We start from the raw sequence: 22,699 nt of genomic DNA, 5'->3' as shown, positions 1-22,699 counted from the left end.
ATACTTCACAGTAATATGAGGGAGGTAGTATATTATGATAATTATAGCATCACTTGCCTTGGGGAATACATCCAACATTTTAACAGGATTTCTTATTCTGGTATATTTGTCCATTTCACCGAATGTAATCACTTATTCTCTTTTCTACCCTAGGTTGTAGATCCATGAAGTTAGTGCAGAACTAAGTAACAAATTACATCTTTAGCCAGAAGGAAAGCACATACTACTCTCCGTAGAAATTTTGGAAGTATCATTCCCACTTCACAAGCCTATAATAAGGAGTGCCCCCCACCAGGGTAGTGGGGCTCAGCCACATTGAAAATCTGGGTAACCAGAGCCAAGAATTCTCAACATAACTGGGAAATGCACAGAACTCCCTCCCCTAGAAATGTAAGCTCAATATAGACCATGCTTTCATATGAGAGGTCGGGTCATGGAATATATATTTCCTTTTTTAATCCTAAGAAGCTCAAAGAAAATATAAACAAAAACTGCAATGAGATTTATAAGAGAGCATAAAGTTGATGTGAGATCTACCTGCCAAAAAAAAAAAAAAAACAAAAAAACCCTGCTTTTTCATAATCTAACAAAAAAAGTTACTCATGTATATTTAATGTTGGTAGTAATTTAATCTCTAAAATGATTTTGCTCCATAATACAAAGTATATATGAAACCAGTCTGAATATTACCTAAGTTAGGCACAAAACTCAGCGGAAATCAATTTACCAACTTGTGCTGTTTATGTTGTTGATGTTTTCTGGGCTCTTGGGTGGAGATTTAAGTGTTCTGAAATAAAATGGGTTGATATTTTATGAATTCATCATATATCATGCATCAGTGTTTCAAATAAAATGAAATGCAAAAGCAAAACAAAACAAAACAAAACAAAGACAACCTACCCCAATCCAACCCACAAAAACTCCCAATGATATGGTCATCCTGTGGGTTGCTTCCATCTTGAGTATGTTGACCTTAGAGTTTGTGGGAGAATGCTGAAGATCCATCTTTACAGCAATCAAAGTGAAAAGATTTGGGATATCTGGTTGATTTTGAAGTTTAAAATAAACCCTCCAAATCATAATCTTAATTTAGTTGGATGGAGAGGTTCTTTTGGACCAAGATGGTGTATATGGAGGGGGCTATTGGCCAAGGATGGATAAGGGGACATGGCCCAGAACAGTGTGGATAATGTCAAGAAGGAAAGAGACAACAAATGTACAAAAATGTTAAGAGTAACTAAAAGCACTCTGTGGAGGAGTGGAGGGAAGGTAAGCAAAGGGCATGAGATATAATAGTAACAAATGACACTACAAAGGCAGAGTTGACAGGGATTTTCTTGTGACTTCACAAAAGAATGGTCTTCAACTTGAAAACAAGCATATGGATCCAAAAACAGATAGAAGAGACACTTAAAGAATATCTTTTTTTTGCTTAAATGAGTTCCTGTCTTCAGAGTGAGATGATTCTGAATAGTGAATTAATTTCCAGACAAAGAGCCCAGACCCACAATCTCTGAAGAGTTCTGAAGAACTTGGGAAGGGCTCAAAGCCCAGCACCTAAATGATAAGTTCCCATGGGGAGGAGAGTCCAGGTTGGTAATTTGGTTTCTGACAGATTCTACAATGGGCTACTCTGACACGTTGTTGTTTGTGGTTAGAGAATGTGAAGGCATTAACGTAAACGCATAAATGGGAAGTCATTTCATCTTTATTTCACTTTTATCTTTATTTTTTGAGGGCACACAAAGTTTGGAGAAAGCTAACTCATTGGGACTGCAATTAAATTCTTAAATAGAATGAATATCTCCGTTTTGGAAATAGACTCAGACGAGGTGCAAGCATCAGGCGAGATGTGAAGTCCTGTGTTTAGGTTTAAGAAATGAAACAAACAGGGCAAATGGAAGGGTGTGAGGATCCAGCTTTAGAGTAGTTAAAGTGCCAAGGGGCGCCTGGTTGGCTCGGTAGAACATGCGAATCTTGATCTTGGGGTTGTAGGTTTGAGCCCCATGTTGGGTGTAAAGAGTATTTAAAAATAAAATCTTAAAAAAAAGAGAGAAATACCCAAAGGTGTAAGTTGGGTTTGCCTTCAGGAACATGGATCATGTCAGGCAAAGAAGAAAAGAGCTTTATCCTCACTGGCAAAGATTCCATTTTCAACATTGAGTTGTCTTTTGGGCACTCTATTTTAAAGGGACAAAAATTAAAAGAAAGGAAACTCTTGGGATCTGGAAATTATGCCAAATGAGTAAAAGTTGAAGGAGCTAATTACAATGTTTAGGCCGGAGAAGACATGTTATATCTTCAAATATTTGAAGAAATGATGAGATTAGGCTTCTAATTTTCTTTAGCTTGAGAAGTGGAAATAAGTGCAATGAGGTACGACTAAACTCAATATTGAAATAACTTCTAAAAATGAGATCTTCTAAATTTCATCTAATACCCAGTCCCTACATTTTTTTTTAGTTAAAAAAAAATGATTCAGCTTCCTTATGAGAGATGATTCTTCTCCATAACAATCCTCAGATACAGACTAAGAGACCACTTGTCAGGGATGTTGGAAAAGAAATTCTAGCAATAGGTGTGAGGTTGAAACGTATCAGCCTTTTCCCTATCTTTTCAACCATGAAGATTACTTTTAACTAAAAAAAAATATTCCATGGGTCTTCATATGCTGATACTTCTACCCATTACATGAAAAAGTAGAGACAGTAACATAAAATATTTATTTTGGTCCAGAACTATAGTCATATAAATATATACTGAAATGGCCCAAAAGTATGTTCACGTTTTGCAAAAATCAAATCCTCAAGACATACTTGTTCCACAGACAAAGCCTACTACTCCTTTGGATTCATGGCTCCATGATAACCTCATGTCCTCTCACCTCGGCAGGGTTCAGACTGAGACTGAACAAGATCATAACGATGGGATTCACTAGGTCTGGCTGGCGTCTGAGAATCTGCATTTTTAAGTGGTAGAGAAATGTTGTTGATGCTGCCAGTTTGCAGATCAGATTTTGCATAGCAATAAAGCATCTTCCAGGTTCAAGTTTTGTCTTGTTATGAGTTTTACCCTTCATCCAAATCCAACCTTGATAGTGTGCCCTGTGGATAATTTATAGCCCAATTCCCCAGCTTTTTCAGAATCCTGACTTTCCTGTTTACTAAAGTGGAGTGATCTTGAGGAAGTTCATTAATATTTCCGACTCCTTTGGGAGGTGGTTACATAAGATTAAGTGCAATACTATATATAAAGTGCTTCGTATGTTACCTGATAGATAGCACTCATTCTATGTCTGTGGTCACAGATTATTTTAATGACAATGAGCATAAAGGTGTTGGTGAGAAATTAAGTGGAATGAGAATACAGGAATTTCTTCTCAAATGCTCAATGCATTCCTTAAAAAATTGCACATTAAAAATCATAGAGTTTAGAGCATCAGAACAGTCCAATGCATTTTCTGTAATCAGAGTACTAAGAAGGAGGGAAGGGAGGGAGGGAAGGGGGAGAAAGGAATGGTGGATGGGAGGGAAAGAGGGAGGGAGGGAAGAAAGGAAAGAAGGAATAGAAGAGAGGGAGGGAAAGAGGAAGGGAGGGAGGGAGGAAGGAAGGAAGGGAGGGAGGGTGGGAGGGGAGGAAAGGAAGTAAGCCTGGGATTTAATTCAGATGGCCCAGGCAGATGGCTCAGCATTGCCGAAAATTGCCTCCCTGGATGTTAAAATAAGCAGAAGAGAGTACAGAAGCAATACTGACAACAGTTTCATTAGTGCGGCATCGGTGGGTGAAGGGATTGGGGTGATAGGGCTGCCATTAAGATGGGCGAAGGGGGGTGGCCAGAGCTGGAGCTCCAGGAGGCTGACCATGCCCCTAAAATTCCTTCAAGTACAGTCGAATAGGCTCCTGCTGGGATGGCAACAGCTGAGCTGATTTTGCCCCCTTTCCTCCTGAAAATCCTAGTTCTGTACTGCACACATCCTTGCCTCAGGGTGGGGAGGGCAGGGATCACATCCGAGCCAACCCAACTCCCGCATCCTACTGACGTCATCCCCATGACAATACTGCATTTCAGAACTAGTTCCTAATCTTGGTTACCAAAACCTGCACTGCAGCAGAACAGAAGGTACTGAGTTTTAATTTTAAGAAGACTAAAAAATTTTTTTTTAAAAAAACCTACATTTTTTTCAGGAAGGCACTGAGAAGGAACAGTTCCCATCACCTTCTTGGATTCCCTAACACCCAGGTGATCGGAGCTTCCCCAGGGAGAGCACCTTCTGGAAACTCTGATGAATACAGACAAGGGGGTGAACCAGCCCCCACCGAGGCTCGTCCTGCTGGTTAAACATTGCCTATCATCTTCCTTTCGCTGCTCTCACTCCCTTCCCTGGTGAGGGCAGAGCTCAGCTCCGAAGCACTGTCCCCTTGTTCCAAGTCGTTCCTAAACCCCCTTCTCCTCTTCCCACACCCCTGCACCCGCAGCTTCCTGGGACGACAGCCATAGCAACTGGGCAAGTAAGCATCTTCAAAGGGAACGGGGAGGACCAGGTGCCACTTTGGGGTTGGAGACCTCATTTCTTTGGCGAAGGAAAGGATTAAAAAAAAAAAAATCCAGAGCGAGGCTACTATAGCTCTCAGTCTGGAATCTGGGCTCACCGAAAGCTTTCCAGCTTTTCCTTGATGTGTGTTTAAGCAGCTGTCTGTAGCCAGGTACAAGGCAGATTTTCCCTTTGCTTGTTTTATTCTAAATAGTTCTCAAAAGCTCCTGTGAACACAGACGGTGGCTTTGATCCAGGGAACTTCCTCGGGACTGACATTCCCATGAAGGACTCCAGCTCGGACCAGCTTTAGCCACTCTTTAAATTCTCATTTAAATTTAAATTCCCCATAATCTTAACAGATGGGAGATGGATGGAGAGCGAGAAAGGGACCAGTAAGTTGCCTCTCATGTGTCCATAAGGCCCTCAGATCAAATGGAGCCATGTAGGCAGCAAGGAAGGTTCGAAATTTCCTGGAGAAACTACCAGAATACTTGGTGAACTCCATAGCCCTTCTGGACGTGGTCTTCTGACTGACACGTGGTCTGGACCAACCTGCCGCGTGTTTGGGAAGGTCCTCATAAACCGTGAAGATCAGAACAAAGTAGCTATACATTTCTAAATATCAGGCTGTCCTACAAGACTTCTGAAAAAATTTAAGCCCTCTTTTGGGTTAAAAATAGAAATGAAAGGCTTGATGTGGTGAGCAGTGCGTGGGGGAGGAAGTGTCCTTTGCTTGGGTTCATTTCATGGGCGTTCCTAAAATCCACAGCCAGGTTTTTCTTCCCCACCTCTCACCCCATCGCCTGCTCTAAAGTCGTGCTCAAAACCCGCCCCCGTCCTTGGTGGTGTGAGGAATTCCTCTATTTTGGACATATAGGAAGGTATTTTTAACTTCTACACATTGGCAGCTGGTTCACATTGGTTCAGTGAGCTGTAGAGGAAATAAGAAACCATTTTTCTGCTTTTTCATTTTGACCCTGGGAAACGGCCCATCTCCCATTTGCTTTGCTATAGAATTTGGGTACTTCTGCTTTTACCTTGGACTCTCCCACGTGTGTGCACCCCCACCTCTTCCCCCCCCACACACATCTAGTGTGCTCTGCATTTGGTGACTTTGGGTGAGTCCGTGTTTGTACTTTTAAGTCTTCTCAGCTAACTTCTCAGTTGTTCTCTGGACATAGGGAGCTCTAGTCCTAGGACTCTGCTCTTTGCTGGGCTCCTTGGTCTCTCCTTTGAGACAAGAGGGAGGCTTATCCCCTTTTGGTTCCCTCATGCTCCACATTTGGGGGACTAAGGATATGTTTTCTTGCTCCAAAATCTGGTTTTTGTAGAAGAGAGGGCACAAACCAACAGTTAATTTAATCATTGATCTTCAGGATACACCTGGGACACATAATTTTCTAAGTTACAACTCATTCCACCCAAGACCCCTGTCTAAAGAAATATGCAAGATGCAGAGACAATGAGTCAAGATGATTCTACAAAGTATCATTTCTTTAAACTGTCGTTTGCTTCCTATCTTCATTTCTCTGCCTAAGATGACCTTATTCCTGATCACTAATTACCTCTTAATTAGTTCTCTTGCTCTCAGGCCTACGCCTTTCACATTGCAGTGAATATACCAGAGGATAATGTCAAAAATGTCAGAATACAAGACTAATGAAGTCTCTCTCTTGTTCCAGTGTTTAAAAACATTTCACTGCCTATCCAGCAATTACATCAGCATTTTTGAAAACAGGAACAAACAGAAACAACAGGGAATGCAGGAGAAACTTTAACAAATGAATAAAGGGTTGAATATATATTTAAAAATTGACACAGTGAAATCCCCTCCTGGAGACTCTGTCGTCATTCATAATTCAGAGCAGTAATGGTTCTGAAGAATCCTACAGTAAGGAAATGTGTTCAATCCATAATTTTCTTAGCATATTCAATCATGGAATTCCTTTTCAAGTTTTACCTACTAGATATCTACAGTAGAAACACAAGGGATGAAAACCAAGCTGTCTACCTGTGTAGCACTGGGTGCATTGGGACACGTCGTTTCCTGTCTGCCCATCACAGGGCCTGATTTTTTGTCTCTGGAAGCTTTACCCGTTCATTTTCTACCTGAAAACGAAAGCACCAGATCTTCCTCTGTGCCTTTGCATGTGCTTATCCCTCTGCCCAGAGTGTTTTCCCTCCCCTTGTCTGCTTGGCAAACTTGCCCTCCCCCACAGATGCCTCCCTGACATGGGAAATTCTTCCCTGACTTGCTCATTAGAGGCGGTCACTCCTCCTTAGGTTGACCGCTGTGCCTTGTTCCCTCGTTCCCTTTGGTTGAATCCGTAAAGTGGTTTATAATTGTGTTTGTGGGTCTAATATAGTCAAATGGCTGAGAGGGAATGGATGAAAGAGGTCAACTCTACATGTGTCATTACTTTTTAGGAGAGTGCCTGGAACATGGTAGGAGCTTGAAAGATGCTTGTAAAACAGATGAACAGCCACACAGAGTATGGTGGTAATTTCAGGATTCTGAACTTCTGTTCATATAGATTTCTTTAAGTTAAAGAACACACGTGCATTAAGAAATAAAAGCAACAATGTTCTCATAGGGAAATGATATTCATACACATCTGCATATATACATTTATACATACAAATCATGCATAGTACATAAACAGCTTATATATATGCAAGGGACACACACGAGCGAACACTTCTGCCTTGACATCATTTTCTCCAGTCCTAAAACACAGCTTTTCTTATAGACACATCTTGTTTTATTGTACTTCCCTTGATTATGCTCTGCAGACCTAGTGCTTCTTACAAATTGAAGGTTTGTGGGTCCAGCAAGGCTGTTGACACCATTTTTCCAACAGCATTTGCTCACATCACATCTCTGTGTCCTATTTTGGTAATTCACACACTATTTCAGTCTTTTTAATTGTTATATTTGTCATGGTGCTCTGTGATCAGTGATCTCAGATGTCACTACTGCAATTGACTTGGGACACCATGAACTGCACCCATGTAAGACCCCAAGACTAATTGATAAATGTGTGTGTTCTGTCTGCTTCACGCACTGGTCGTTCCCCTTCTCTCCCCCTCTCCTTAGGCCTCCCTATTCCCTGAGACATAAAAATATTGAAATTAGGCCAAATGATAATACCTACACAATGGCTTCTAAGTGTTCAAGTGAAAGGAAGAGTCATGTGTCTCTCACTTTAAATCAAAAGCTGGAACTGAGTAAGCTTAGTGAGGAAGGCATATAGAAAGCCAAAATAGGCTAAAATCTTGGCCTCTTGTACCAAACAGTTGGCCAAGTTGGGAATGCAAAGGAAAGTTTTTGAAGGAAATTGAAAGTACTACTCCACTGAACACATGCATGGTAAGAAGGTGAAACAACCTTATTGTGGGATAGAGACAGTTTGAGTGGTCTGGACAGAAGATCAAAGCAGCCACAGCATTTCCTTAGGCCAAAGCCTCATCCAGAGCCAGGCCCTAACTCTTGAATTCTGTGAAGACTGAGAGAGGTGAGGAAGCCACCTTGAAGCTAGTGGAGGTGGGTTCCTGAGGTTTAAGGAAAGAAGCTGACTCCATAACGTAAAAGTTCAAGGTGAAACAGCAGGTGGTATATAGAAGCTACAAGAAGTTCTCCAGAAGATCGAGCTGAGAGAGCTAATGAAGGTGGTCATAATAAAAAAAACAGATTTTCAATGTGATGAAATAACCTTCTATTGGAAGAAGATGCCTTCGAGGACTTTCAGAGCTAGAGAGGAGAAACCAATGCCTGCCTTCAAAGGACAAGCTGACTGTCTTGTTAGGGGCTAACATAGCTGGTGACTTGAGTTGAAGCCAATGTTCAGTCACCATTCTGAACATCCAAAGGCCCTTAAGAATGATGCTGGATCTACTCTGCCTGTGCTCAATGAACGGAACAACAAAGCCTGGATGACAGCACATGTTTACAACATGGTTTACTGAATATTTTTCAAGCCCACTGTTGAGACATACTACTCAGGAAAAAAAAAGGAAAAAAAAAAAAAACTCTTTCAAAAAATTACTTCTTATTGACAATCACCTGGTCACCCAAGAGCTCTGATGGAGATGGACAAGAAGATGAACATTGTTTTCGTGCCTGTTGACACAACGTCCATTCTGTAGCCCATAGATCAAGGAGCAATTTTGACTTTCAAGTTTTTATTATTTAAGAAGCCCATTTTGTAAGGCTACACCTGCCATAGACAGTGATTCTCCTGATGGATGTGAGCAGAGTACATTGGAAATTCCCTGGGAAGGATTCACCATTCTCAATGTCATTCAGAACATTTGTTGATTCATGGGTAGAGGTCAAAATAACAATATGAACAGGAATTTGGAAGAAGTTGATTCCCACCCTCATGGAGGATGTTGAGGGGTTCACGACTCCAATGGAGGAAGTCGTTGTGGGTGTGGTGGAAACAGCAAGAGAGCTGGAAGGGGAGCCTGAAGAGGGCACAGCATGGCTGCCATCCCGTGATCAGACCAGAATGAATAAGGACATGCTTCTGACGCAAGAGCGGTGAAGCCCGTGGTTTCTTGATATGGAATCTACTTCTGGGGAAGATGTCGTGAAGTGTGTAGCAGTGACAAAAAAAGATTTAGAATACTACACGAATTTGCTTGATAAAGCAGTGGGAGGGTTTGAGAAGATCCACTCCAAATTTGAAAGAAGCTCTACTGTGGATAAAATTCTGCCAGACAGCCTCACAAGCTACAGGGTAATCGTTTGTGATGGGAAGAGTCAAGTGATGTGGCAAAATTTATTGTTGTTTTATTTTAAAGATTTTGGTTGTTTGTTTGCTTATTGGACAGAGAGAGAGAACATAAGCAGGGGAAGCAGCAGAGGGAGAGGGAGAAGCAGACTTTCCACTGAGCCAGGAGCCTAATGCAGGACTTGATTCCAGGACCCCAAGATCATGACCTGAGCTGAAGGCAGATGCTTCCCCAACGAAGCCACCTAGGCATCCATGTTGTTGTTGTGTTTTAAAAAGTTGCCACAGCCACTCCATCCTTCAGCCACCACCACCCTGAATGCTCAGCAGCCATCAACATGGAGACAAGACACTCTGCCAGCAAGCTCAGATGATGGATAGCATTTTTTTTTTAAGCAATAAAGCATTTTTAAACCAAGGGTGGACTTTTTTTTAGCCATGATGCTATTGCACACTTAGACAGTAGTGTGTAAACATAATCTTTATATGCGCCAGGAAACCAAAAAAATCATTTGATTCATTTTATTGCAATATTCGCTTTATTGTGGTGGTCTGGAACTGAACCCACAAGATCTCTGAGGTTGTCTGCACTAAATAAATAGATGTGGACAAATGCAATAAAACACATGCTTTTGATGGAATAGAGTCAAGAGAGGTGCTGGTCATTTTCTAAATCGGTTCTGGGCCCGTTCCTGGCCTGCTCTGTGCCCTGGCTTGACAACCCTGTCCCTAGGTGGCTGCCACTTGCACCAATGGGAGGACAGGAGGAGGGAAGGAGGGGTTGGTTTTCCTTGTTCCCTCCTGCTTTGCCTGTCATGAGGACAGCTCCTTACTGGGTCCAGATGACCCCTCCTCCCTCCAGGCCCAGAAATGGGAGCAGATTCTCCTCTTGCTAGCTTCTGGAAAGCTTCCTGTCCCTCTCCTCCTCCCATCAATGTCACATCTGCCGAACTGAGCCTTCCTGCACCATTGGGGATGAAGTGTCTCCAGTTGGAATCTTGTCCCATATTCAGGCAACTCTGCTCTTGTGTGTATGTGATTGGGTATCTTTTGTGTACGTGCAAATTGTGTGAGCATGACTTTCCTTTCTTCTTAATTTTTTAAAAAATTTCCAGCTTTGTTTTTATATTATCCTGTTACTGATATACTAAAAGCGACTCCTATCTGCATTGTTGGGTGTGTGTGTGTGTGTGTGTGTGTGTGTGTGTGTGTGTGCGTGTGTGTGTTTGCCATTAGGGAAAACCTTTATTTCGGAGTGCTCAGTGGAGCCTGTGACTCTTGGTCTCAAGTTGCAGGTTCGAGTCCCGCATTGGTTGTAGAGATTACTTAAAAATAAAATCTTAAGAAATAATTAATTTAAAAAATAAAATCTTTAAAAACATTTGTATTCAACTGTATGGAAGTTAAAAACATTTAAACAACAAACAATATCTTAAGCAAAACAAGAAAGTTTAAGAAAATGACAAAAAATAAGTTACAAAATTTAAACTCCCCTAAATTAATCTATGAATTTAGGGCTAATGAATTAATGAATTAATATATTTAATTAATTAAAATGTCATGAATTTTGATTGAGTGTTGCTGTTATTTAGGGGTTTTCCTTATTTTTTAAAAAGACAATCAGAAGTTTTTCAGGTAAGTATTAACTTTCCTGTACAGACTGCTTATATAGTTCAAGATCACATGTAACAATGCTCATGCCATACAAAATGTTTTTTATTGTTTTGAATGTAGGTATCAGTGCCAAATTTTATTGATGGTTAAACAACGGATTTTTTGTTTAAATCAAAATACAACACTTACATTATCTAATTTAAGAGGGACCAATAATGTGAAAAAAATGTATTCATAAGAATGATATTAAATGAATCTTTATTTGAAAAATACTACCTTAAAATTATGCTAGATCTACTTGAATAAGAGCGATTGCAGCACCAATTAAATTACAGTAGCTAAACCAAAAAGAGATCAGTGAAAATCACTGCAAAGACAGAAAACATACATGGACGTTGTGCCGTGGCTGTGGGTGCTCAGGACGCAGCCTGGGAGCTGAGTCATGCCTGCAGGTGACCCTGGATCCCTGCGCCCTCAGTGTGGGACCCTCCTCCCTCCTGGGGGGCTGATGGCTCAGGGGACCCCAGGACATTTGCAGCCTCTGTGGGCTGCGGGAGGAGCAGTGGGAGCAAAAGGGCCCTTGGGAAGGGCTGGCAGTTGGACTGGGCGATGGACAGCATTTGCCTGCGTGATCATTTTCTTCTTTCAGCTCCCTGAGGCTTCTCTCCATCAACAGGCCACTGTCCAGCTTTCTTGGGCTCTTTCCTCGTGGAAGAGGATCTCCTTTCGATGGCAGAAGTCTCTCTCTCCCGGTCTTTGCCTACATCTTCAGCCATCTCCTTGCAGAGGCTGCGAATCTGACTTGTGCTGCTTGAGTATCTACACAGGTTGGGAAGTTTCTTCTCGATTCCCAGTGTGTTTCCTCCTCAAACCATTTTCTCTGACGTTGCGTGACGTGTTCCTGACATAGTCCAGGCAGAATTCAAAGCTTCAGCTTCAGCCGCTGGATCCCACTGTCAAGCTGTGAATTTCCACACTACGAAGAAGCTTCCTCAGTTTGGAGTCTTGTCCTTTGTCCTGTAAGCTCTTCATCCATTTGTTTTTCTTCCATGATTGTCTGGCTGTTTCTTGACTTTTCTCTTCAGGACTTTGAAGGGACACAGTGAGGTCAGCATCATCAATGATACTCTTCAGGTCAACTCCTGACCGACGGACCGAGTGACCTCCATCTTCTGCTTCCCTCTTTTGCTTGACCTCCCAGTTTCTGCAATCTCTAAGGACATCAGGGAAGGGGGAGATCCTCTGCAGATGTCAGCCATGGACATTAGCTGGCTGAGTTTCTCTTCCAGGACCTGCTCCGTTCCTGCATTCAGCTACTCCAGCCTTCCTTTCTCTTCCTCCTTTTCCTGGACTCCCTCCTTCCATCTCGAAATTTCTTGTTTAGGCCGTTCTGGACTTTTGGGAAAAGAAGGATTTTCATTCAAATCATCCATATTTCCTCCTGAAGTTGTTCTCCATCTGTCCCTGATGCTTCGAAGATGGATTTTTCATCAGTTGCTTGGAAAACTCTAAGAGCCTGGCTTTTCTCTGCCTTTTTCAGAAAGCTCACCTGGCTTCCTGCTCAGGTTTGTATTCATTGCAGAGAAGCACAAGTTTGTAATGTGAGAGGATTGTCCTCCACCCCAGGTGGCCTGAAGGCCCCATTGGCCTGTGTCATTGGTCCCATATTCCTACACCTTCCCACAGACTTCATTGTAGGCAGAACACCTTATGCCTAGTGACTTCACACTTCTTAAAGTGTCATCTCCTTACTAACAGAACCAGCACCCCAGTACATACCAGAACTCCCAGGGAAATGCACAGAGACCTGGGACACGGCTCCAGATTTCAGAAATCACCAGCAAGGGCCCCGCCGGTGCTCCAGGACCAGCTGGAGATGGATCCAGAGGCAGGCGGCAGGCCCTCCATGGCTGCATAGCACTCCACAGCTCTGCCTCCGAGTGCCGGTGTCCTGTGGGTCTCAACGGACAGCTTAGAACCCTGGGGAATGTTCCATATCTGAGGCAAACGAGCGCCAGACAACCAGGGCTGATCAGCTGGGTTAAAAGAGCTGGGAGAGGGAGACCAGCCAGGTGCTAGAAAGCAGTTCTCCCTAACTTTGCCCTGAAATAGAACGTGATCTCATTTACACTGGCACTGGCAGAAGTGGGGGGAGTCAAAGCAGAGTCAGGCCAGGTCCCTTTCTATGCAAGAGCAAGTCAGGGCAGAGTGGTGGGGCCCCGAGTCTGGGCGAGCCTCATTTTCCTGGCTTAAAGCGTCCTTCTGCGGCAGGAAGCCTGGTGCTGCCCACAGGGTTCCGGGATCTCCCCCTTCTAAGGCTCTCTCTCTCCTTCGCACATGGTCACTGGAGGCAGGCAGTGGCCCCCAGCTAAAGGGTCTCCCCAAAGGTATAAACTAAGAGACCTGGACTCCAAAACTAGCAAATCAGGAGAAATCAGTCACAACGGACAGGTCTTCTAATTTCATGGATTTTCTGTAGGGTCTGTGTGCTCTGTTCCACCCAAGTGTTCCCGGAAGGGGGTTACTCTGCTTCAGAGGTGACACAGTGGCCTGGGCTCCTTCCCTCATGTAGCCTTCCGTCTGCAGCCCACGCCTCCCACGATGGCCTCCGGGAGGGTCCCCTGTCCATGGAGCCATCTTCAGAAGGGGGGCTCTGGGGAAGGGAATGGGTCCTTCTTTGGGCTCCATTTGCCGCCTTTTATTTCACTAAACCACATCTCACTCTGCGGTATCTCCTTGGTAGACCCAGCTCTTTGTCCTCCTTGTCCCTCCCCCAAGACTCTGTCATGAGCAACTCACCCCAGTCCCTCTACTGAGAGGGATACATGACAGTGGTCAGCCGAGGCCAGTCTGGGGGTCCTGAGGGGCTCCATGGGGCCAGATAACGGAGGCTCTGACCAGGTCTGGGTGGTGCGGGGAGGGGATGGCCCAACGGGGGCAGTGCGGGGGGGGGGGGTTCTTTCCTTCTCTTTAACCGGACTATTTTTAAAGAGCATTTTCAGGTGAAAAGAAAACCAGAGGGAGAAGTCCAGAGAGTTCACATACATGAAGGATTATTCGGGAATCCAGGGGGAGAAACTCCAGCAGGGGCCCTGGACCACAGCCACCGTCTGAGAAATAACACCTTGGGAGCCCTCCTGGTCACACACCCCCGGAGCCTCTGGGTGTCATCCACACGGCAGCCCCGCAGCACCGTGAGCACACACACCTCCGCTCATCTCCTCAGGCTGAGCTGACCCTGCTGGAAATCGAACACTGCTCCTGCCATCGATCCACTCACGGGGACCCTGACCAGGCTCCCTTTGTGTGGAATTTACAGAGGATGCCGTTCAAGGGGAGCTCTGCCGTGCAGAGCAGAAGCACCTGGAGGGGATGCTTCTCCCCTCTCCACCTTGGGGAGGGGACAGCGCTGTCACGATGCCTGTGGGACTCCCGGGCTGGGCTCCGCTGCTCCCGTGACCTTCACATGGTGCGCTGGGGCTCTGCTCTCCTGCTTCCCTGTCTCTCTGGCCTTAAGCTAGAGTGAACTCACTGAGCACGAGACTCCTTTTTCAAAAAAAAAGAAAAAGAAAAAAGAAAAAAAACATCGAACTGAAAGGAGGGTTGTTTGCTCTCTGGCCCTCGAACACCAAGGCACTGTTGTGCTCCTTAAAATTGTAAATTATGTCTGTTTAAGAAAATGTCAGTGTTTTTTAAAACAGAATAACAGTGCTGGAAAAGACTTGGCTGCGCTGTTTGTTACCAAAGTTTCATGCAAGAAAAATGATGCATTCATCATTGTGAGTGCAGCCGAGGGGCTCAGGATGGGGCACAATGTGGCTTCAGTTCTCTTAAGCAACACGATGGATTTTCTTTTTTTCTTCTCTCCCCGGCAAGTTATCTGAGTAATGTAAAAGCTCGTAAGCCCAGATCCAGGGCGATTTTGTCAATAACGCTCTATACTTAACAACAATTAAAGCGTAAGACACATCTCATATAATTAAATTGATTTTTTTTTTTCCTGCCAGAAACAAGTCTTTTTCAGGTAATGATTGCTTTGGCTATCTAAAATTGTATTTATTGAGGTGCGGGCGTGGGGGAGGAAGAGATCCGTGGTTACACTCAGACACCGCTGCTTGTGGCTTCAAAATCCAATTCTTAAACGGGCCAATAGGATGATTTTTGAGTCCAGAAGGGTAAGTGGGTATGGATAATCTGGGCCGTCAAGATAGAAGCACTGTGTTGGGAAACATATTATTTAGGGATATGGAATTTCAGCCCTACAAGTGGCCTCTGATGCATAGGAAGGCAGGGATAAAGGTGTTCCCAAAGGGACCAGGGCCTCCAGGTTTGCTGGGTTCGCTGGCCAGTGGGGACCCTGAGCCCAGCTCTTCATTTCGTCCTGCATTTCTGCAGTATACTGCAAGCATAAAATGGCCACATTTTTCTGTTTCTAAAATATGTTAAGGTCTGTAAAACAAGGGGCTTCACTTTTTCCATTAAAAATTGCCTTTTAAGGGTAAATGGAACACCATCCCCCCAAAAGCACATAGCTCCTTTTTGACCCCTGGATAACTCTACTAAATTGAGGTATTTACCTGAACTTTCCTTACTTGGCCTCCAATCATGTTAAACAGCTGTTGGAATGAATACAAAGGGACTTGCCTGACTTTCTAGTAATAACCTTGGTTTTCTTTTTTTTTTTTTTTTTCCCCCTGGTGGCTTGAAAGCATTATTTAGTGAATTGAGTTTTGCCTTTTCCAGCAATGGGAGTGGCAGTTTTCCCATTAAATATTACTGGGTTCAATGGGGCTAGAAACCCTAGCCACATGGAAATTTCAAAAGAAGGAAAGAAAGAAAGAAAGAAAGATTATTGTTTTCTTTTATTTTTATTTCAAAATTTTTAAAGTTTTTATTTAAATTCATTAACTAACCTGCAAAGCTGTAAGTACCCAGAGCAGACAAGGGTTCCATGTGAGCAGTCGGGACATAACTTGCTGTGGAACGCAATGGAATGTTTACCGAGCTATTTTCCACGAGAATCTAAATGTTTCCTCTTCCCATCCTTCATTTCTCTTGTGGTGGCCTCTTAAAAAATTTGCCTCGGGGGGCACCTGGGTGGCTCAGTGGGTTAAGCCTCTGCCTTCAGCTCAGGTCATGATCTCAGGGTCCTGGGATCGAGTCCCACATCGGGCTCTCTGCTCAGCAGGGAGCCTTGCTTCCTCCTCTCTCTCTGCCTGCCTCTCTGCCTACTTGTGATCTCTCTCTGTCAAATAAATTAAAAATTAGAAAAAAAATTTAAAAAAAATTTGCCTCGGTGACTGGTAGTCAGACTCCTTGGAAGTAATGGCCATAGAGTGTGACCATAGCTCATGCTATGGGCACAAGTGCTGAGAGATATGCTCCCATTTCTGATCATGTGGGGATGGAGTTCCAGATCTCTCCAGTGTTTGCTGGAGAAATGGATGCAGGAGGGCACGGGAGAAAACTTATCCTAACAGAGCGCTTCCTTGCCCTTAGGGGGTACAACGTGTATCTCTGGGCCTGACTCCTGGCCCTTCACCGCTGCTTTTGCTATCACTTGCTCTGGGAAAAGGAGGAAGGGTGGTGTGGACAGAAACAGGGCCCTGGAGGAGCACCGAGTGTGCCCTGGAGCCCATCCCTCATTCTCTGTAGGTCTCCACCTTCTGTGAGACGGAAGCCATGACACCACCTCACAGTAGCAGAACAACGGCTTATAATGACGACATGCATCAGGAAAGGCATGGAATTTAATGCCAAAAAATTATAGAAGTACTCATGTTAGGGTAATGGGATTTAGGTCAATTTGTTCTTCTGTTTCTCTGGATTTTCTGTAATTTTCCCAACATGTACGTATGCACAGAGGAGCACACCAATAAGAATAACAACGAAAGGTCTTGGGGCAGGTCTTTCCCTGGGGATGATTCAGTTTTTGGTTTTGCCTTTCATATGAATCAAGAATCTTTAATTTATAAAAAATAAAGTTTGTAAAAAATAAAATATGTAAAAATAAAATACAGGTACTCTGGCCTACCACTTCATGGGTTGGTTGTTTTGACATTCAAATTAAATGATCAAGGCATAGTACTTAGTATCTTACAGCCTATTTTATAGGGAGTAGTTATTATCTTGGAAATCAAATTCTCTTAAAACAGCGATGATAAATATCATAATCTTTTTATTCTCTCAAGAATATACTTTACACACTTGTAGTGACTCTGTCAGTTAGTTAACAATGTCCTTATTACACAAGCAAGGAAACCATGAGTTGGAGAATTTGGCAACGAGGCTGGAGTCACACCAGTAGAACCAACATCCAAACCAGGCTTTCTGACTCCTAAGCTCATGATCTTACACTCATTGTTATCGACTCACCAAGGTCAAGAACTAGAATTTGTCTAACGTGATACCAGCCTAATTTTGTTAATTATTTGGCCATCTGGAAAATATAGTTTATCACAAACATGCATAGATATATCATATATATATGAATATATGATTATATATATTATATTTACAAAATATTTTTTCAGCCTTTGGAAATGGGACCATTTCAGCTTACCTTACTGAAATTTAATTTTTTTAAAAGATTTATTTATTTATTTGACAGACAGAAATCACAAGGAGGCAGAGAGGCAGGCAGAGAGAGAGGAGGAAGCAGGCTCCCCGCCAAGCAGAGAGCCCAATGCGGGGCTCGATCCCAGGACCCTGGGATCATGACCTGAGCCGAAGGCAGAGGCTTTAACCCACTGAGCCACCCAGGTGCCCCTGAAATTTAATTTTTAAATCTCTGTTCATGTTACCGTATGACAGTAAATCCCATCACTACTTTTTGAAGGGTCAACAATGGTAACCACCTTCTAGATTTTAAGAACATAGAAAAGCTCAGTGATAAAAGGTATGTAGTAATAATTTAAAGTAGTGCTGTGTTTAGATCTTTGATGTTTCAGGACAAACCCCCAAATGTTTAATTACCTTGAGTATTGAATTTGAATTCATTCAGGTGAGAAGATGTTAATTCAAACCTTCAGTTTGGAAAGGTGAAGATGAACTCTTTCAGAATGTACTTTTAGTAATTAACAAGTTAATTTTTTTTGATAACAACAAAAAAGAACAGACATTTCTGTTGTTTTAATTACTACTGTCACTTTTTTAAAAATTTCATGTTTTCCACCCTCGTTCACCATTTTCTGTCTTTAAAATTTACTTTAGGTACATAAAGTCCTTTTTGTTTTGTTCATTATGGGTAGATCCTGCATTAGAAAACTGACAACATTTTGCAGCTTGTAATTAATTACAAAAAGATAACTTTGCCATTATTGACTTCAATCTTATAAAGCCATGAAACCATGTATAGACCAGTCAAAGTAAATTGCTTGTATAGGATTTTTATCTTCAAAACTGACTGTGACTCCATGGTTTGGTATGATTAATTAAACCTCATTAGTCTCAACTTCTGATCAAATTAGCTGTACTTGGTGAGTTTGTTTTGCTCTGCATTTGACCAAAAGTTTGACAGTAACAGCCTAAGGTGAATTTTAGGAACAATAATAAAGACTGGTAAAGGCACTAAATAAGGAAATGTAGTCTTATGCCTTACCAGCGTGAGAACTTGAAAATACTTAAACCAAAAGCAAGCAAGTCTACAAACAAATGGAAAGGCAAAGAGCTAAGGTCAGAAGCATGTAAATAAGCAGTATAATGCACTAGAAAGAACACTAGGTCCAAGTCAGGGGACATGGATTCTTACTGGAGCTTTAGAAATTCCTGTGTGGATTTGCATGAATTTTCCCCAGGGCTTTAGTGGCCTTCACTTGTAAATGGTATTGATTGGGCGGAAATAATGTATGGTTTGTTTTTTTTTAACATTTCTGTAGTAAATACTAATAGAAGATTGTAATATGTCCCTTTTATTAAAAAAAAAAACAAAATTCTGTATACTCCTGTTCCATATAAAGTTCAGTTGAGATGGGTTTGGAATGGGGGACTGTTCTCTGTTCAAAAATCCCTCTTTTAGGGGCGCCTGGGTGGCTCAGTGGGTTAAAGCCTCTGCCTTTGGCTCGGGTCATGATCTCAGGGTCCTGGGATCGAGCCCTGCATCAGGCTCTGCTCAGCAGGGAGCCTCCTTCCTCCTCTCTCTCTGCCTGTCTCTCTGCCTATTTGTGATCTCTCTCTGTCAAATAAATACATAAAATTTTAAAAAATCCCTCTTTCTCTCTCTTTGCTTCTCTGTCTCTCCTACATGAATGTATGTGTGTTTGTATCATCTATCTTGCTTCCTAAACAATCACTGGGAAAAACTGAGGTGCTCTACTCTTTTGTGATTGAGGATATCCCTCACTGTAGAGAAAGTCACATTACCTGGAACAGTGTATAGAACAAAGTAGTGATCTTGGCAGACCTAGAATCCAGCTGGGTCCAAAACGAATCAGCCCTATCACCTAAATCAAGTTGAATCTCTAGCATTAGCTCATTCATAATGGAATTCTCTAAACATCCATCTTGTCAGACTTTGTCCTGGATTTGACCTTCCCATCTGGCACCTTCCCCCTTCCAGCACCCTGAACACACTCCCACTCACTTCCATAATATAGCTTGGACCATGCTGCTGTCCTAATTTGGATTTGATTGCTCACTGATCTTAGGTTTCAGGTTTCTGGAAACTCTTTTCCAGAATATTTCCTTCTCTGGACTTGTATTTGCTGTGCTGTTCTATCACTAAAGCCTCATTTGTCTACTTTCAGCACGGGGAGCTCTGTGCTCTTTGAAAATGCTTCTCTGGGCGGGAAAGGCTTGCGCCCAGCAGCCCTTCTGCACGAATCACATCAACGAGTATTTGCCCACGGTAGGTGGGACAAAGCACAGTAACGTGGAGTCTCAGATTGCCTCCTTGTGAGAAAGGGAGGAAAAGGAAAAAGAAGCAAGTGAATGACCACAGGAAGGGAAAATGGGAAATTGCCAAATGCATCAATAACACAAAGTTCCTGATGTTTGCAGCAGAGTTTAACTTTCTGTGATCAGGAAGCTTTAAAAATATTTTTTAAAAGATTTTATTTATTTGTCAGAAAGAGAGAGAGAGAGAGCACAAGCAGGGGAGCAGCACGCAGAGGGAGAAACAGGCTCCCCACTGAGCAAGGACTGATGATGGACTCGGTCCCAGGACCCTGGGACCATGCATGACCTGAGCCTAAGGCAGATGCTTAACCGACTGAGCCACCCAGGCACCCCTAAAAATATTTTTAAAGACAAAGCATAGACAAAATGGAACAGTTAAATGATGATACAGGTATGTAGGAGTCCAGTCCTGAAGTTGGTGGATCATAGAGTTCTTTGGAATCATCTTTGTCAGCTGATTTGCATATCAACGGACACCCAGAGGTAAAACCAAAAAGCTCACACCCTCCAACATTCTTGTCACACCCTTATTTTTGTGGAAAATCTGATAAAATATCAAACTCTCAAATATTCCTATTCCGATTACCAGGTTGGAATAACTCACATTGGAAAGACAACTATCCCAGTTAATGTGTGGAAATGCACGGTGGGGTTTTGGTTTTTGGGAAACAGGCAGAAAAAAAAAAAGAAGTTACCCAATTAAGGTCAATGGTAGCAACAGAATCTGACCTGGCCTGTGGTGCCAGATTCAGCCCTCTCCTAGGTCTGCAGGTTTTGTTTGTTTGTTGTTAATAGAAATAATCACTTCTCACACATTTATATTCAAATAGAGACTCAGGAGTCAATAAATGAATCTATTCACTCAGTCAAGAAAAGCAATCCAATTTTCCTAGTGTGTGCACATATGTTTGTGGTTTGCTAATATTTTTTTTTGTCTTTTTGAGAAATACATATGCTATAGCTTCAAGGGTGGAAAATTTTACACACTTCCGTAGTGAGGAGGTTTAATTGTAACCCTTTTGCATATGTTTTTGGAGAAATATCTATTTTCTGGAAAAACAGATCTTACCTTAGCACCTAGGAATACAAATAAAATACTATATTTAAGTATCCTCCTCCAGCCTTTCCACACAAGAATTTCAGGTCACTGGTTCTTTCTGTGCTCTATCCTGGGGCTCTGTTAATTCTACATAAACACATTCTAGAAAACAGCAAGAGGATATGCTAGTTGTAACCTTCCAAATACATTCCACTTCTCTGCATGCTAGAATATATTTAGAACAGATTATATTTTCCCTCTGTGTTTCAGTTTTCACAGTTAATAAGACAGGCATTTTCATGGCTGACTTGCTGTTTTCATGGGTAGCAAATATTCTGATTAGTATTCCAGATACCAAGTTTACCGAATTTTATCCAGAAGAGAAAGTGCCACAAACGTTAAAGATTTTACTTTTTGCTATTTCTATTTAAGATGCCAAAATGGTTCTAATCATATCATTAAATATGCTATGATTGCTCTGGTAGGTGGTGTTTCTGAAGAAATGTCTTTTGAACCTATTTGTCTTGAAGGATTTTCATGCAAGCAGAAGCTGGTGAGATTTAAAAAAAAAAAAATCTCCTAGCATTCATCTCATATTCAAAACTGTAAAAGAAAACCTTGCTTCTTACCAGAGAGAAGGCAAGCAGGAGATTCCCAACACTGACTCAGTGTTAAGAAATGCATTTCTTATGATCTGAATTTCTTTGCTCTTCTATCATACACGATCAACCTTTTAAGCCACCCCCTGAGTGCAAGTAGTCAATGGTAATATTGTGTTAGCCACTGGTAGGTTTTTCCAATTATTCTTATGAAATTGGCAGAATCAGTTTCATTTTAGTACAAAATCTACTTACCTTCCCAACCTCTCTCTTTGTGGGGAGAATTGAACCAGTATTTCCAAAACAAACAGAGATCAGCCATTTCCTCCATTTGATCTGTCCTTAGTCTTACGATAGCAAGGTTGGCACCATCCTAAGTAGGATAGGTAAAGCTCAGCCGAGCGAATGGAGGGAAGACAGAGGGCAATGTGAACACCTTGTGGGGGTGGTGACAGAGACGGACATTTCCGAGGGAAATGATGAGCCAGCATGGAGGTCACACGGATTTCTGTCACAGCTTCTAAAGACCAGCCCCAAACTACGAAATGAGTTGTTTATATTGAAAGTATTATATTCTGCATAAAATACGAGATAATATCATGGTTATGCAGGCTGAAAAGCTCATTAGTAAGCCTAGGAATGTTATTAATTAGTTGGACGTCAGTATCTTGAGTCGGATGCACCGTGAACCACAGTTTGAGAGCACCACCCTGATGGCGTGGGTATCTGGGAAGCCATCGTCCAATCTCACCAATCTCTCTTTCCCTACTGAGAATTTTCCGTAAGGCGGCATATTTAATTCAGTGTGGCATGTAGGAAGGAACACGGTCCTCTCTTCTAATACTCAAACTCACAGGTACGTGTGAGAGGAAGGGTGAGCATACATAGTTGACTGGCCAGCTAACGCCACCAGTGCATGCCCAGTGATGGCTCCTGGCTCTAGCGGTCCTGGTGGGTATCGTTCTGCCTGGACTCTGGTCTCAGACTGGTTTCTAATGGGAAGTCAAAACTTCTGCAGAATTACTTACGTGGGACTCTTTCACAGCTATAATTTTGGTTTGAATCCAGAGCCGAGAATCAGCATGATGGGACTATCTTTTTTCCAGAATGTTGAGGTAAATTGCCATTAAGAAGTACGTGCACATTTTTTTTTTGGGGGGGCTGTTATTTTTGTTTTCAGCTTTAAATTTTTTTCAGCTTTATTGAGATAGAATTGACAATAAGATTGTAAGATATTTAAAGTAGGCAGTGTGAAGACTTGGCATACACGTATGTCATGAA

General features: G+C 42.5%; 1 long non-coding RNA gene across 2 annotated transcripts; it reads left to right on the top strand.

Annotated features, from left to right (window-relative positions):
* Nucleotides 1–10,092: 10,092 nt before the first annotated feature.
* Nucleotides 10,093–15,666, top strand: LOC125101508 (uncharacterized). 2 transcript variants are annotated; one of them, XR_007127886.1, is made up of 3 exons: nt 10,093–10,302; nt 11,562–12,450; nt 13,877–15,666. It is a non-coding gene; the product is annotated as an uncharacterized LOC125101508 (long non-coding RNA). The 2 variants fall into 2 exon arrangements; XR_007127887.1 differs by lacking the exon at nt 13,877–15,666 and adding an exon at nt 12,644–13,792.
* The last annotated feature ends 7,033 nt before the right edge of the window (nt 15,667–22,699 follow it).

Source organism: Lutra lutra, chromosome 6, assembly GCF_902655055.1.
Source record: "Lutra lutra chromosome 6, mLutLut1.2, whole genome shotgun sequence".
In the NCBI taxonomy this organism is placed as follows: Eukaryota; Metazoa; Chordata; class Mammalia; order Carnivora; family Mustelidae; genus Lutra; species Lutra lutra.
The sequence above is the reverse complement of the archived record's forward strand: the minus strand, read 5'-3'. Positions and strand labels throughout refer to the sequence as shown.